Below are 17,604 nucleotides of genomic sequence, written 5' to 3' on the forward strand. Positions count from 1 at the left end.
TTCTCGAAACTTTAACAAAAGCCCGTACCGAGCTACTGAGCGTCTCTCCTGCAGAGTCTTCCACTGGAGTTTATCTATCATCTCCGTAACGCTTTCGCGATTACTAAATGATCCTGTAACGAAGCGCGCTGCTCTCCGTTGGATCTTCTCTATCTCTTCTATCAACCCTATCTGGTGCGGATCCCACACTGCTGAGCAGTATTCAAGCAGTGGGCGAACAAGCGTACTGTAACCTACTTCCTTTGTTGTCGGATTGCATTTCCTTAGGATTCTTCCAATGAATCTCAGTCTGGCATCTGCTTTACCGACGATCAACTTTATATGATCATTCCATTTTAAATCACTCCTAATGCGTACTCCCAGATAATTTATGGAATTAACTGCTTCCAGTTGCTGACCTGCTATTTTGTAGCTAAATGATAAGGGACCTATCTTTCTATGTATTCGCATCACATTACACTTGTCTACACTGTGATTCAATTGCCATTCCGTGCACCATGCGTCAATTCGCTGCAGATCCTCCTGCATTTCAGTACAATTCTCCATTGTTGCAACCTCTCGATACACCACAGAATCATCTGCAAAAAGCCTCAGTGAACTTCCGATGTCATCCATCAGGTCATTTATGTATATTGTGAATAGCAACGGTCCTATGACACTCCCCTGCGGCACACCTGAAATCACTCTTACTTCGGAAGACTTCTCTCCATTGAGAATGACATGCTGCGTTCTGTTATCTAGGAACTCCTCAATCCAATCACACAATTGATCTGATAGTCCGTATGCTCTTACTTTGTTCATTAAACGCCCACATCTCGTGATCGTGCGGTAGCGTTCTCGCTTCCCACGCCCGGATTCCCGGGTTCGATTCCCGGCGGGGTCAGGGATTTTCTCTGCCTCGTGATGGCTGGGTGTTGTGTGATGTCCTTAGGTTAGTTAGCTTTAAGTAGTTCTAAGCTCTAGGGGACTGATGACCATAGATGTTAAGTCCCATAGTGCTCAGAGCCATTTGAACATTTGAACATTTGTTCATTAAACGACTGTGGGTAACTGTGTCAAACGCCTTGCGGAAGCCAAGAAACACGGCATCTACCTGTGAACCCGTGTCTAAGGCCCTCTGAGTCTCGTGGACGAATAGCGCGAGCTGGGTTTCACACGACCGTCTTTTTCGAAACCCATGCTGATTCCTACAGAGTAGATTTCTAGTCTCCAGAAAAGACATTATATTCGAACATAATACGTGCTCCAAGGTCACAGCGGTTCAGCTGCCGTGTCCGTTGATGTCCGCAAGTTGGTTCAAATGGCTCTAAGCACTATGGGACTCAACTGCTGTGGTCATTAGTCCCCTAGAACTTAGAACTACTTAAACCTAACTAACTTAAGGATATCACACACATCCATGCCCGAGGTAGGATTCCAACCTGCGACCGTAGCGGTCGCGCGGTTCCAGACTAGCGCCTAGAACCGCTCGGCCGATTTCCGCAAGTCGCTGAGCTAGCTGGACGACTAATTAGCAGAGAAGCTCAGCGGGGAAAACGGGTTCACGCGTCAACAAAGGGAGGGCAACATTCGCGCATAGGGCTCCCATTGTCTTAGCGCCGTGTAATCTCCGTCTTCCTCTCCCTCTCCCCCCCCCCCCCCCCCTCTCGCTCTCTCTTTCTCTCTCGCTCTCTGCGTTTTCGTGAGTATCGGATTTCTCGCAGCGTTGTGCAGGAATGCGGACGCAGGCCACGGAGGCGCGAAGTCTATATTTAGACTCTTCGCAAGAAACTGTGTCCACCACGCTCGGCTGGAGTTAGGGGGGCACTGCCCGAGCACTCTAGGGCAGGGAAGTACGAGCTATGCAAAGCTAGAAACGTGACGGATGCGTCACACTCACCACAACTCTTTGATGACGGGACGGCATCACGATTTGCAAGTATCTTGACATCTTTAGTTTATTTCATTTCTGTCAGTGATATTTTCCTAATTCTAGAACTTTTACGTTTTGCGCAAGTCACGAGGTTGCCATGCACAAGTGTATACACTATTGGACCGATAATAACTCGCCACCGCATACAAACCGTACCGCTAAATTTCTAGGAAAGTATAAAAAAGACATTATGTGTAAAAGTACGCGAAATACTGATTGAAAGGAGAAACATCAGCAGGAATATACTTGTACTTACATGTAAAACTTAAGTTCGTACCGTAAACATTTGTTCTAACGTACGATACATCACATGGGCACCTGAAAATCGCCAACATATTTTGTTTTATTCTCCTCCTCACTCTCAGTACCAATATTAATTTCATCAGTCATACTCTCACGCCTTTCATTTTCTTAATTCATTTCCCACACTACGTTATTCTCACTGCCATCCGACTCATTCGATATGCAGCACTTCTTGGACACCCTGATGATAAATTCTGATGTCGAGGACGATGAAGCAAGAGCCCACTAGCATAGAAGGGTCACTGACCTCCCCTTAATCTTACCAGACGGTGTAAGGGCACGATATTCTTCCAGGAGCCAATATGAATATATTTTTTCGGAGGTTGCCATTGAACGGCTTGTTTACGGCCACATCTACCACCTGTTGTTTTGAAGTCACCCCTGTGGGTACTACGGAAATGTCTGTCTTTTTTTGTGGCGAGTTTTTCTTTTACTTTAGCAGTTAAACGTCCCTTAAAAGCTCCCAAAACCAGCATGGCTTTCGTAGCAAGCAGTGCTCCAGTAGATAGCTAATCAACAATAAGTTGTATTTTTATCCAATCCTTTTCTTGGCAGCGAATCACTAAGCCCGTAGAACAATTTTTTGTGGCATACTTTTTCTCTTCAGAATGGCATATCAGGGTAACTTTCCCCTATTAGCTGTAACAGCTATGTTGTTGTTGTTGTGGTCTTCAGTCCTGAGACTGGTTTGATGCAGCTCTCCATGTTACTCTATCCTGTGCAAACTTCTTCATCTCCCAGTACCTACTGCAGCCTACATCCTTCTGAATCTGCTTAGAGCTAACATCACATTTATCCTACTTTTTTCCTTTCCGATTCCTCTTAAGGGGGAATGTAATGGACCTTGGTCCAAGAAATCGGTTTTTCAAACATAGAATTTTCTTGGTCTACACATTTTAATCTGTTTTGTGTGGGAATTTTATCGTGATAGCAATTTTAGAAGTGCCTTTAAATTGTTAAACTGATTAACTCTGCACTGGTGGCCACTCCAGTCTTTTCCGACATTTGGGAAACTGCTTGCTTCAGCGGAATTTTTGTCAGTGTGAAGCCTATTTTCTTTCGATATATTTGGCTGAGATCTATATCTCTGGCTGACATCTATATCTTTGCCTGAAAACTTTCTTGCATGTAGTTTATTTAAGTTAGTAGGTGGAAGGTTGAATTCGCAAGCCTTTACGTGGAAGTCAAGATTTATGCATAATGGGTGGTGGAAAAACTGTGTTTAGGAAACGGAGATTTCATGGAAATTGGTTTATCAACAAAAGAGGAAGTAGCTCGAAATGAAGAACATATGTTCTCAGCTTTAGCATCGAAACTTGGGACAGGAGAATTGTACAGGTGCGTGAATGATGTTGATATGGATTCCACTGGATTCAGACATTGATTTAGAGCTTCTCTGCCAGGCTATAAAGTTTTCATGTTCATGTGTTAGCTGTAAAAATACACGGGGCTGATTGTTGTTGAAGAAAGAAGAGTGAGAATGGGTTGTGATTTTAAATTAATTTGTAATTCGTGTGGCTATGAATTCATCGTGCTGTCTCTAGTCATGTATGTAGTTTAGAGGTTTTACTTCCACAGAATTTATTCCCAGTTATCCCCTTATTTTATTATTTGGAATGTTATCTGTTGATTACATCATTCTACTGTTCTTAAGACTCTCATTTAAGCAGCCTACATCTTGTTTCTCTCGGCTTGTGTCAACGTCTGTATTTCGGATCCATAGAAAAGAGAAGGCACAGCCATTACCGTGCAGAACTTTATTGGTGTTCCTTTTCTGGTTTCAATTTTTAGGTTTCTGTTTATTGTACCAGATATTTGGTTCAAATGGCTCTGAGCACTATGGGACTTAACATCTGTGGTCATCAGTCCCCTAGAAGTCAGAACTACTTAAACCTAACTAACCTAAGGACTTCACACACATCCATGCCCGAGGCAGCATTCGAACCTGCGGCCGTAGCGGTCACGCGGTTCCAGACTGAAGCGCTTAGAACCGCACGGCCACACCGACCGGCCCCAGATATTTGCTGGAACATGGGTGATTTGTTTCTTCAATTATTTCCATACTTAAACTGGCACAAGTGCTTAAGCAACTCGTGACTTGTACTGAAATAGTATCACTGTTTACAGTATTGGTTCTAATAGTACGAAGGTTTTTTTGGTTAGATTTGTGGAAATTTTAAAATTTTAATTCTCACATAGCTTCTGTAACATACATACGAGGGGCGAACAATAAGTAATTTTTGTAACAGCTGGTAATTTTTATTAAGAATTCCAATACATCATATTGGTCCCCACTCTTGGTTACAAAACCTGTTTTTCAACGTAATCTCCGTTCACAGCGAAGGCCTTATGCAACCTTACTGCCAGAGTCTGTATGCCCCCATGGTAACAATGGTCTGCTGCTTCAGTTATCTCCTAGTCACAAACATAATTCTTCCCGCGGGGTGCATCCTTCATTAGACAAAACAGATGGATGTCGGAAGGCGCGAGATCCGGGCTGTTGGGTGGATGAGGAAGAACAGTCCAATGAAGTTTTACGAGCTCCTCTCGGGTGTGCAGACTTACGTGAGGCCTTGCGTTGACATGGAGAAGGAGAAGTTTGTTTGCATTTTTATGACGATAAACACACTGAAGACGTTTCTTGAATTTCCTGATGGAAGGTCAGTATATTTCCGAGTCCATCGTTGCACCAAGATGGAGGGCATCAAGCAGAATAATCCCTTCAGAGTCCCAGAAGGCGGTGATCATAACTTTATCAGCTGAGGGTGCGGCTTTGAACTTTTTCTTCGGAGGAGAGGTGGTGTGGCGCCACTCCAAGGATTGCTGTTTTGTTTCTGGTTGGAATTGTTGAACCCATGTTTCGTTGCCTGTGTCGATGTTCGACAAAAAATTGGTACGATTAGACTCGTAACGCGAAATCAATTACCGACTGATGGTCCTTCATTGCTATTTATGGTCTTCTGTTAGGCGTCGAGGAAACCAGCGATCATACAACTTTGAGTGCTCAAACTGTCGGACGAGATTGTCAGTTCTACCAACAGCTGAGCAGCGACGTGTTTGATTGCGATGCGTTGATCATCTCGAATGAGAGTGTCCGCACGTTTCAACACTGCAGGAGTTCCAACACAGACAGGTTTGAGCGACCTTCTTACTATGATATCAGGATTTTCACCCAACAACTCACTGTGTCTTTGCTCACTGCCAGGTCTCCGGAGACGTTCTGGAAGCGCCTATGAATAACATCGATGTTCCGGTTTTCCGCAAAACGAAACTCAATGACAGCTCTCTGTTTGGAATGCACCATTACAGACGCCATTTTGAAGGATGCGTATAGCGCCGCCACCTGTCGGAACTTCGTGAAACTATAGGGGCTCAAGTATGAATTTTCCACGATGTTCCAAAACAAATTCCGCATTTTTTTCAACGGAAATTGGAGGAGAAAAAAAGTGACGTATTATTTACTGGACAAGCTTCGTACTACTCTTCACAGCTCTTCTTCTGTTTTGCTTGTAATAATCCGATCATCGACATATAGCATCGTCTTAATAGTGAAATTTGACAGAATACAAACTCCTCCGTTAATTTTATACATTCAGTCTCTAAGAAAACCATTAATGTAAATTGTGAACGATACTGGAAACAAGCTACGACCCTGCCTTATACCTTGGATTTCATGATACCAGATATCTATGCTAATAATGTTAGAAGATTATTTTCTACAAAACAGAACTATTCAGGGACCCAGCAAGCAAAACCATAATGTTTCAAAATCGGCCTCAGTCCCACCAGCCTCTGTACTCGTAGCGATATTATGAAAGAAAAGGCGGTGTTACGTAGTATTAGCGTAATGTTTCCTTCGGTTATGTAATTTTCTGTTTCGTATGCCAGCAGATAAAATTATAGCTAGTGCAGTGGGCGTGTAAGTGTGCTGTGACATTTTTATATGTGCAAACGACACATAAACAAAGGAAAAGAGTATATAATGCGGACAAATGTAGGAAACACCCAAGTGAAAAAGTTACATCGTGCTATCGTTGCGAAGAAAGACACTGGCATATGTAAAATCCTTAAGGTACTCAGGAACTGTGGGGGTGGAAAACAAAATATGTGTAGTGGAAGAAACAATAAGTAGAATATCGGTTGGTAAAAGACCTTTTCAAAGAGTGAAAGGACTGTTTAGAGAAATAGGAATTCCAATTGAAGAGATTCGCCAGGTGTTTCTTTGTCGTGCAGCACGACACGGCAGCGAATTGTGGATAGTCGAAAAGAGAGGCGAAAAATACGTGGATTGATTTGAAATATCTTGACTCGGCTATAAATTAAAAAAAAGAAAAAGTCCTACATGAAAAAAGTTCCAGGGCCGGATGTGAGAGGGAAATGACTCTTTGGATGCTGAATAACTTTAAAAAATTGTCGAAGTTGCTAGCAGATTAAGGAAGGGGTACGTGGAGAACGCCCCACTCGATGTATATCGTGAGACAGATACTGCAAAGAAGAATGGAGAAATGAGTCTTAATTATGTTGTGTATAATATCGAAACTGCTGTGTGTCAGACATGTAGCTTAACTTTCCTAGTCATTATGTAGCACGGGAGAGTACATCCATTCGTATTGAAAATGTAGAAAGTAACTGTTCAAAAGTACTCAAGTAGCAACTGGTGCTGCTAGCCAGTGTAAAGTATACTCGAGTTTCGAGTTCTCTTGTGTTTTGTCTTGGTCTTGCTCCTGGTGAGTGTCTGTAGAAAAATGACTTTGCTCTTACGAGACTGTTTAGTGGCACATGATATGAAATTATGTGACGAAAAAGTACCAATAAAAAAAAAAACAAGTCAAGTAGTATTGCTGACTGTCTATTGTTAATTAGCCGTTGGATTCTAAAGTATCAAATTATAGAAACTGCCAATGATTTTTCTGAGGCTCCCTCTGAACGTGGTATGCACTATATGATCTAAAGTATTCGGACACCTGGTTGAAAATGACTTACAAGTTCGTGGCACCCTCCATCGGTAACGCTGGAGTTCAATATGGTGTTGGCACACCCATAGCCTTGATGACAGCTTTCACTCTCTCAGGCATACGTTCAATTAGGTGCTAGAAGGTTTCTTGGGGGATGGCAGACCATTCTTCACAGAGTGCTGCACTGAGAAGATATATGGATGGTCGGTGAAGCCTGGCACGAAGTCGGCGTTCCAAAACATCCCAAACGTGTTCTACAGCATTCAGGTTAGAACTCTGTGCAGGCCAGTCCATTACAGGGATGTTATTGTCGTGTAACCACTCCGGCGCAGGCCCTGCATTATGAACAGCTGCTCGATCGTGTTGATAGATTCAATCTCCATCCTCGAATTGCTCTTCAACAGTGGGAATCTAGAAGGTGCTTAAAACATCAATTCAGGACTGTGCTGTGATAGTGCCACGCAAAATAACAACGAGTGCAACCCCTCCCCCCCCATAAAAAATACAACCACACCATAACATTACTATTGGCACTATACACGCTGGCAGATGACGTTCACCGGGTATTCGCCATACCCAAACCCTGCCATTGGATCGCCACATTGTGTGCCGTAAGCTGTCATTCCACACAACGTTTTCCCACTGTTCAATTGCACTTTCTGGCGTGATGTATCTATTATGAGCAGCCGCTCGACCATAAAATCCACCTCCCGCCTAACTGTCATAGTACTTGAACTGCATCCTGATGCAGTTTGGAATTCCTTTGTGATTGTCTGGATAGATGTCTGCCTATTACACATTAAGACCCTCTTCAACTGTCGGAGGACTCTGTTAGTCAACAGACGTGGTCGGCCTGTACGCTTCTGTGCTGGACGTGTCCCTTCATGTTTTCACTTCATTATCACATCGGAAACAGTGAACCTAGGGATCGTGTGACACAAGGGACACCCAATCACCTGATCACGTTCGAAGTTCGTGAGCTCCGTGGAGAGCTCCATTCTGCTCTGTCACGATGTCTAATGGCTACTGATGTCGCTGATAAGGAGTACCTGGCAGTAGGTGGCAGCACAATGCACCTAATATGAAAAACGTGCGTTTTTGGGGATCTCTGGATAGTTTTTATCACATAGTGTAGGTATCTGGGAGGATAAGGGCATGTTAGGAAGGTTACCTTCAATTTCTTGCCCGAGAATTAAGAAAATCTGCACAACAAACCAATCACAGGCTGTTTGTCCGGCTGGTTCTATGAAATACAGAAAGCGTGCTTGAGGATATTCAGGGGCGCACATTTCATTACTTTTGTTTTCGTTGGCGAGGAGGAGAGGTCTGGGGAAGATCAATCGAGGCTGCAACCGACGAAAAGCTGAAATTTACAATAAAATCACGGATATTGTTTGATAATATCAAATTAAAAGCTTGACTCAAATTTTATTTTGTAATGTGAACACTACCTGAAAAATTAAGATATCTGTTTTATTCGTCACATTTATATAGACATAATTATTTAAATGAAAATAAATTTTTAATATAACATGTTTTTAAATTTGACTAAAAAGTGTAAGAAAATTTCTCCTCGCCCCCACACCGATTCCTAATCCCAAGCAGAGAGCCCTGAAAATTTGTGACCGTGAACTTCTCATAGGTGTGGAAATGCGTGTAAGATTTAAAACGAGAAATGCCTGCAATAGATGAAATATTCTTGCATCGGCTATATACTGCATACGCCCCACGTTTTTCGTTTTAGATCCTACAGTTATTTTCATAACAGTTGAAAATTCACAGTCACAAATTGTCAGGGCTTGCTGGGTGTGGTTAAGAACCTGTATGGGGCGAGAAGAATTTTTTTTATATTTTTTAGTCCGAAATAAAAATCTGTATATTAAAAATTTATTTTAATTTTAATTATTACTTTTCGCTTTTTAGTTCGTAACACAAATGCTTACTTTAATGGAATTTGTGTTATTACATTATACACATGCTCATCCCTGTCTGGACCAGATGTTCAAATAAAAAAGTCGGAAGCAAGAGGTAGGTGGTGGAATCTCCGACAATTATTAAACAGACTGAAGAATCTTTTCAGTCACCGTATGAAGAAGTGGGTATTACAGCAAAAGATGAACCAAGTTATCGGATCAGATCTTGATTTTGAGGTTATGAATATGACAAGAAAAATATTTTGAGGAGAAAACTTGATCTGACTTCGTCCGAAGTTTTTTCACTCCGATACGTACCTATCATCTTTTGTGGCACAGAAAAGTCATTTTCTTTGTACAAAAATGTTTTTCCTGCTAAACGCATAAGCTGAAGTGAAGAAAATATGGAGAAATTGCTTGCTGTGTCCGGTTTTAGAAGAAATCAAAAGTAATTATAGAACTGAATTTTTATATCTCATATCTTTTTTTTGGCGCCTCATTCTGCATGTTTAATGATATGAACACTTTACATTCATAGAGTACATGGAAATCCGAGCTTTACTGATAAGAAACGGTAAGTCAGATCTTGATGAGTAACTATCTAAAATCGGGGTTAATTTCCAACCAAGAAATACCAAGAGGCAAGCCAGACAAAACAAGCTAAAATATGAAATTTAAATACTGAAACAACTAAGGAAGAAAATTTAACGCCAAATTCTAACCAAAAATCCGAGAAACTGGGAACAACTGAAACAATCTCTTGTTCAAACAGCAAAAGAAACAATTTTGTTAACTGAAATGAAGAGAAATGAGTGGTGGAATGTGATGAAACAGTCGTAGAAGTCAAAATGCAGAGGACAAATAGAATAAAGACAAGAACACTGCAAAACAAGATAAGATTTATTTAAACTATGAAGGAAACAGCCAAACTGGTCAGGAATAAAATTAGAGCAAGTAAATTATGGCTTCAAATGAACAATACTAGAACTTTCTATCCAACCCAAAAGAGATTTAAGCAAAGACAACCTTGATCCATCCACCGCATAAAGCAGGTGATAAAACCAATGTGAACAACTACATAGGCATTCCTCATTTAACAGTTATTTACAAAATGTTGTAAGAAGTCTTAGTAACTAGGGTAGAATTCCACACTAATGTGGTTTAGAGAAAAAAATGCTGTATATAAAAAAGATTTAAAAATTTCGTAATCACTTTTGTTGAATTCAGAAAAGTATATGACTCAGGAAGCCACTGTTTGCAATTTTCAACGAACTAGATTTAGGTAGCAAAACCACATGACTAGTTAACTAAATGCCAACAAACACCCTTTCTAAAGTGGAATTTAGAGGTGAAATTTCTAGAAGTTTTGAGATTAACTCTGGGGTCAGACACAAAGGTCCCCGCTGTGTTCTAGAACTGTCAGAAAGTAATGGAGTATGTTTTTAAGAGAAAGTCAGATCAATGAGGGAGTTATTATTGCTTTCATCGTCTTAAGCTAATTGCAATTAATTAAGCAGAATTTTACATCAGACGCTTTTCGCTTGTATTTACAAAGCATCTTCTGTGCTCATTGATGTTTCTGCCTCTTGCTCATATATTCTGCAAACTACTACTTTTTCCTTTGTTGTTATGTATGCCACGCAGTTTTTTCCGACCTCAGCCTTCGCTGACAACAAAGGAAAAAGCAGTGGTTTTCAGAATATGTTACCAAAAGGCAGAAACATCCATGACGACAGAGAAGTCTCGTAAACAAAAGTGAAACGCGGCTGATGTAAAATTCTCTTTAATCAATTGTAGCACGCTTAAGACGGTGAAGCCAATAATAGCTGGTTTTAACAGCTGCTGTGGAAGATGTTCATGTACACAAACAGACAATGACGGAGTTAGGTTGTATTACAAAAGAGATAACCTGGGAATAGTCTATGTAGCGTTTGCAGGCAACCTAGCTATTTATTTCAGATTTAATGGAAACGGCCACTGAATCGACAGAACTGAAAGAACAAGCTGGAAAAGAAGGCTTAAAAATCTCACTTTTGAAACTCAAAATTATAACAAACATTGAGGCAGTCCCCAAGATAAAACAAAATAAAGAAAAAATCAGCGAACTAGCAAAGTCTTGTATACTGAAGAAGTAATTGAATAAAACATTTCATAGAAAGAAGCCATTAATGCAAGAGTTAATAAGATCAAAACACCATACTGCTACACTAAGGAGGTATATACAATGTAATACGAAATCAGTATGCCGCACCATAAAAAAAAGGAGAGAGAGAGAGAGAGAGAGAGATAAGAGTAGGAAAAGAAGGAATGTTTTCTATTGCCACATCGATAGGATAAAACTCAACAGACATACAAAAGAACTGTTCATTTATTTCGGTGAATTAGAAATGTATAACACGTGGTGCAAAGAAGTTAAAAGGGATACAGAAGGACTCCGAATTACTGCACAAGATATTGAGGAAGACTGTCGCTCAGAAAAAAGTTGCAACATTGCCAAGGTTTCCATGAATGACTCAAGCAGAGTACTGTAGCCACTTGGACAGAACAAAGAAGAGCGAAACATGAAGAAATGTGTAAGAAAAGAATGAGGAAGCAGTTGAAATACACGACCGTAAAAGTGTAAGAACAAATGCTGTAGCTGATAACAAAAACTCAAAATAAAATTTAGTACTAAATATTAAATGTTACATAAGAACTGCGTTTGAAACTGATTAAAAATTTGGCGAAGATTGTTTGGTTATTTTGAAGCTACAACTGAACTATAAAATTAAAGTTTTAATTGAGTTTTGGAGAGCATTGTGATGAGAACTGATAATTACACCAATATCTCTAACACAAAAAAGAACTGAAGATTTTGTTTACTATTAGGATACGTATAGGCTGCCAAATGTTCAAAATTCATCTCTTATATTCCTTTTCTGTTTCTGGATACTTGATATTAGCCAGTAAAATTTGGCGATTAGTCAAACTAGCGAATAAAAATTTCAAAGGAGAGTTGTCGTTCTTATGATATAACTGTTTCGTAGACGACGCGCTACCCGTAAGTTTGCATCCCTCAAGTGAGAAATGCTTCGCCAAGACAACTCTTCAGTCAGTTGAATGTCGCACTTCGACAGATTTACACGAAGTGCAGTGGTATCAATTTCTAATGAATCAGGTACGGTTTTGTGTCACAGCGTCAGAATAATCTTGGCTATGCTGATGGCTTTTTGTGTCGGGGAGGGGGGGGGCTGGGGGGGCCTCTGCCCCCCGCATAGTTTTTCCTCACTCCCAGTCCCTCTCCCTTATGGGCGGTGCTGAACTTGACGTCTGTAAGCGGAATGTCCATAGCGCCCGGAAAGCACGCAAGGTCTCGGAGAACGTGGGTCTCGGCATCGTATCCTGTGGCGACAGCAGACACGTCCGCTTCTACGGGCCGCGCCGCTCTGGGCAACTCGAGGCGCGCCCGATATCGAAAACTGTCTTCCAGATCGATAATTGATCGGGCGCACGTCACGGCACGTAATGTTGCTAGTGGCAACGATGCGGAAATGCCGACACAACCTCAATATTGTTAAGTGGTAGCAAAAACTTTAGAACATCGATAAACACGACCGGACGGGAGGATCCTGTTTCGCAGTTCGTTAGACCTTTCGCCTAGCTTCCCCCTTACCCGTTTCATCTACATACTCTGCAAACTATTCGGAATGTTTGTTAGAGTGTACTCCCACAGCGCCATGTAACAGGGTTTCCTCTCGTTTCATTATTTACCTGTATCTGCATTTCCATGCATGCTCAGCAACCCACATGGCAGAGGGTACTTTCATTGTGGCATGTAGCAGGCATTCATCTCTTTCCAGTTTTCATCTTATAACCACACCCTCTTGGATGGACTACTAAAACTTCATGCCTGAGCGTCTAGTGAGTACTCCTAATATTACATTTACTATTTAATGTTGCAAGAGATGTTACATTAGAACTTAACTAAATCCTTCGTCAACGTCTAGGTGAAAATTAAAGATAAGACTCTTCATCATATTACGATTAATCCGGTCTTTTTGTTTTAAATATTGAAGCACTTAGTCGAGGTTAAACGATATTTTTTATTTCGACGTTTTCTCATCACTCGATTTGATGAATATTTGTTCACAAAATCACAACATACAGTTTTTACGAACGGAAAAGACGTTTGCAGAACACTTTTTAAGACATTCTACATGTGCGGCATCAGTTATTACAATCGCAGCCTGACTGGCCTACCTTGACAGTTAACAGGAAGTGTGATCTTTGGCGTGCATTTCTATGTACATAGAAACAGTGGTGATTCCAGAATGTTCTACAAAATTAAATGCATCAAGTTAATAATTTACACAATTACTGCTTTTTGCAACAGTGACAAATTTAAGTGAAACTGCATTTTTATCATGTGCTAAATTCTCAGAAATACAACTCAGACAAAAGGTATGTATACGTAAAAAAGATTTCTATAGCCTTGATCACATAAATTCTTCTTTATTTCTGAAAACCGTTTTGGACAAATACAACTCTCATCTTCTAGTCTTCAAAAATTTTTTGTTACAAAATATCTTAATTGTGAGTTATTACCTCATACCATGTTGTCACTATTGTGTATGAAATGTGGCACGTTATACATAGGTTTGTCAGAAATAAAACATTTACACTTAACAAGCAGCCATTTCCGTATACGTAGCGCTCACAGATGACTCTTAAGTCTTAAAAAATCACAATATAAAGTAAAATGGACATTTGAACATCCTTTAAGTTTACGTCACATGTTCCACACATTGATGATCCACCTTAGACCAGGTATATGGAGCAAAGCACCAGATAAAGTTTTGCACAACTACGTGCTCTATTTTGAATCTAGGTTACTGTAATGTGAAATCTACAGGACAACTAATTTTCGTACAACATTAGCACTCAAAAACAGAAAAAATACTGGTCTTACGATATGGACAAATTTGGAACGGATACAGTTTCGAGAATGCTCCACTGTGTTGGTAATTATATGAAAACATGATTCTGATACTTTGTAGCCGAAAATCGGAATAAACGATACCAGAAGAAATTGGGATCGCAAACTTGGGTTGACCCAGGAAGTTACCATATCTTGGTTTGTTACAGTCTGTATATGCAATTACATCCGTGCTTGAAAACCACTGCGATGGCCCCTGGTAAGGGTACATCCGAATGGAAGTCGTATCAGATTTTCTTCCAGTTACGTTCAGAAATGTGGGCGGGACGAGTAGCTGCTGAAATGCCTCTGTGAGCGCAGTCATTAATCTAATCTTGTACTCGCGGTCCATATGGTAATGATACATATTGAGTTGCAGTAAATTCTCATCCCAGAATCCTCATACATTTGAGGTTCCTCGGTCTTTTTAACTAGACTTTCGCGAGACAGTTGGCGTCTATTTCAGGTCGTCTGCCAGTTTAAGTTTTGCGGGATTATAGTCCTTTAAAGTAACCTATGACCATTTGCACTGCCCGTTTTTCTAAACTTTCAACATCCCCTGTTAGATCAATTAGGTATGAATCCCCCCACTCCAGCCCACCCAATGTATTAGGGATATTCTAGTAATGATCTCACGGCTGTTTTGTTAGCAATCTGCTTCGTAGACAAACCATACTTTCCCAGAAAAATACCAATGTGCAGAAGTCTGCCACCTGCACTACCTACGACTGAGCTTGTGTGATCATAATTTTTCATGTGTCCTCAAATTGCTACACCAAATGTTTTTCTTCAGTTAACACTCGATATTTTTTTAATGTATTCCAGTCATTTTACCCACATGCAGTACTTCCTTTACTGTTTCAGTTAATAATAAAATGAACCATAAATTTCAGTGGACATTGTTGTTCTGGTTGGTACATGTTACAGTCACTATAACGTACTCATTCACTTTATTTTTTGCTCGATAGCTTTGTAGTTCCGAAAATAAATTTTGTTGCAGCCTTTACACATTAAGTTGGGCGTAATAAAATAGTCTCTGAAAGCCTTCCACGAAGACAGAGATTGTTTGAAGTACCTCTGCGAGATCGTACATGTGACAAAAAAGTTCTGTTCGAACTTTGAATCAAAACTGACTGCAAGCGTGGGGGATACTTCAGTATCATAAGATGACCAATTCTTCGGAAATCACTGTGTCACTTCACGCTTTGTGTCAATTGCTGAATAACTAAGACTATTATATAGGTAAATAGATCCGCCCTGAACTCAATGCCATTTTCATACAGAAGTTGATCAAATAGAGCACCTGTAAGAACAGTAAGTTATTTAGTAGACCGTTACACACATCGTCACAGATTATGAAGCCAGGTGGTGCAATCATGGGAAATCAGCACATCAGACGCCAGAAAGCTAAACCCACGAGGGGAGGGGACGACACAACAGCATCGGTGGCGTCACAACAGAACAGACAGAGAAGCTTAGGTGGATGCAAGAGTAAAGTTGGGAGTATGAATGAGCTGTAGAAATATTGAAATTGTTAACACTTACAGACAAATTCCAATGGAAATTCCATTTTTAAAAGCAGAGGAGGCAACGGACAGGTGGAAAGAGTACACTGAAGGACTCTACGAATGGGAAGACCTGTCTGACGACGTGTCAGAAGAAGAAACAGTAGTCGGCAGCGAAGACAGACGGCATCCAGTATTAGAATCCGAATTCAAAAGAGCTTTGGGAGACTTAAGATCAAATAGGCCAGAAGGAATAGATAACATTCCATCGGAGTTTTTCAAACCTTTGTGGGAAGCAGCAACATAACGGCTGTTCACGTTGCTTGTAGAAATATGAGACTGGTTATATATTATCAAACTTTCGGAAAAACATCGTCCACCCAATTTCCAAGACAGTAAGAACCGACAAGAGGTTGACAAGAATCATATGCAGAAGAATGGAAAAGAAAACTATTAGATGACGCCCAGTTTGGCTTATGAAAGGCAAAGGCACCATAGAGGCAGTTCAGGCGTTGCAGTTGATAATGGAAGCAAGAGTGAAGGAAAATAGAGACACGTTCATTTGCCGACCTGCAAAAAGCATTCGACAATGTGAAATGGTGCACGATGTTCGAAATTTTGAGAATAACAGAGGTAAGCTATAGGGGAAGACGGGAAACATAGAACATGTGCAATAACGAAGAGGGAACAATAAGAGTGGGAGACCAAGAATGAAGTGCTCGGATTAAAAAGAGTGTAAGGTAGGAAGTACTCTTTCGCCCCTAGTGTTCAATCTACACATCGATGAAGCAGTGAGGGAAATTAAAAAAAGGTTCAAGGATATCAATGATAAGATTCTCTGATAATATTGCTATCGTCAGTGAGAGTGAGGAAGAAATAAAGAATGTGCTGAATGGAATGAACACTCTGATGAGTAAAAATATGAACTTACAGTAAATCGAAGAAAGAAGGAGTAATGAGAAGTAGCAGAAACGAGAACCGCGAGAAACTTAATATCAGCATCGGTGATCACAAAGTGGACGAATTTGCTATCTATGGAGCAAAGTAACCCATGACGGACGGAGCAAGGAGGACAAGAAAAGCAGACGAGCACTGGCAGATAGGGTATTCCTGGGCCAGAGAAGTCTGCTAGTATAAAATATAGATCTTAATTTGAAGAAAACATTTCTCAGAATGTATAGCAGCGTATGGAAATGACACATGGACTATGGGATAACCGGAGCAGAAGAGAATCGCAGCTTATGAGATGTGGTGCTACAGAGGATTGTTGAAAACTGGGTGGATTGGTAAGGTAATAAACGGGACGTGGTGCAAAGGATGGGAGAGGAAAATAACATACGGAAAACACCGACAGCAAGAAGGGGCGAGATGATAGAACATCTGTTAAGACAGCAGGGAATAACTTGCATGATACTAGAGGGAGCTGTAGAGGGTAGAAACTGTAGACGAAAACGGAGACTGGTACATATCCAATAAACAATTGTGGACGGTAAGTTGCAAGTGCTACTCTGAGATGAAAAGGTTGGCACGGGAGGGAAATTAGTGGCGTGCCGCATCAAACCAATCAGAAGACCTATGCCCCTCTAAAATGGAGAGACAGAATACTGAAGGCATAAGATAGCAGTGACTATTGGATAAGAAAATTGTTGGAGAAGTTTTCATTTTACAATGCGCTGAACAGAGTGGATTAATGTGATGCAGTAAATGTAACGGCTTATGATAACAGGTGGTGCCAAAAACAACAATTTTGAAATAATAAGTGATAAGTCCAAAGGATGACCTGTACGAGATCGTGCTGAAAACCAGTGCCTCAGAATTTTTTATGTGAAAACTCTTAAGGCTTTTGAAAGAAAACAAACGATATTATCATTCTACATCTTCATTCTTCCTGCTACATATTTTTTTGCTACCCTCTGCCACTGGAGGGATCCGAACTGTACCCTCTAACATGGCGGTGTGTAACTTAACTTTGTCGATTGCTGTGATTAAGTTTGAATTAGAATAGTTCTTTCACACATAGAACTCCCTTCGACATGAAAGTGCCAGACAACATACGAGAGTT

The sequence above is a fragment of the Schistocerca gregaria genome, chromosome 7, assembly GCF_023897955.1.
Source record: "Schistocerca gregaria isolate iqSchGreg1 chromosome 7, iqSchGreg1.2, whole genome shotgun sequence".
Classification (NCBI taxonomy): domain Eukaryota; kingdom Metazoa; phylum Arthropoda; class Insecta; order Orthoptera; family Acrididae; genus Schistocerca; species Schistocerca gregaria.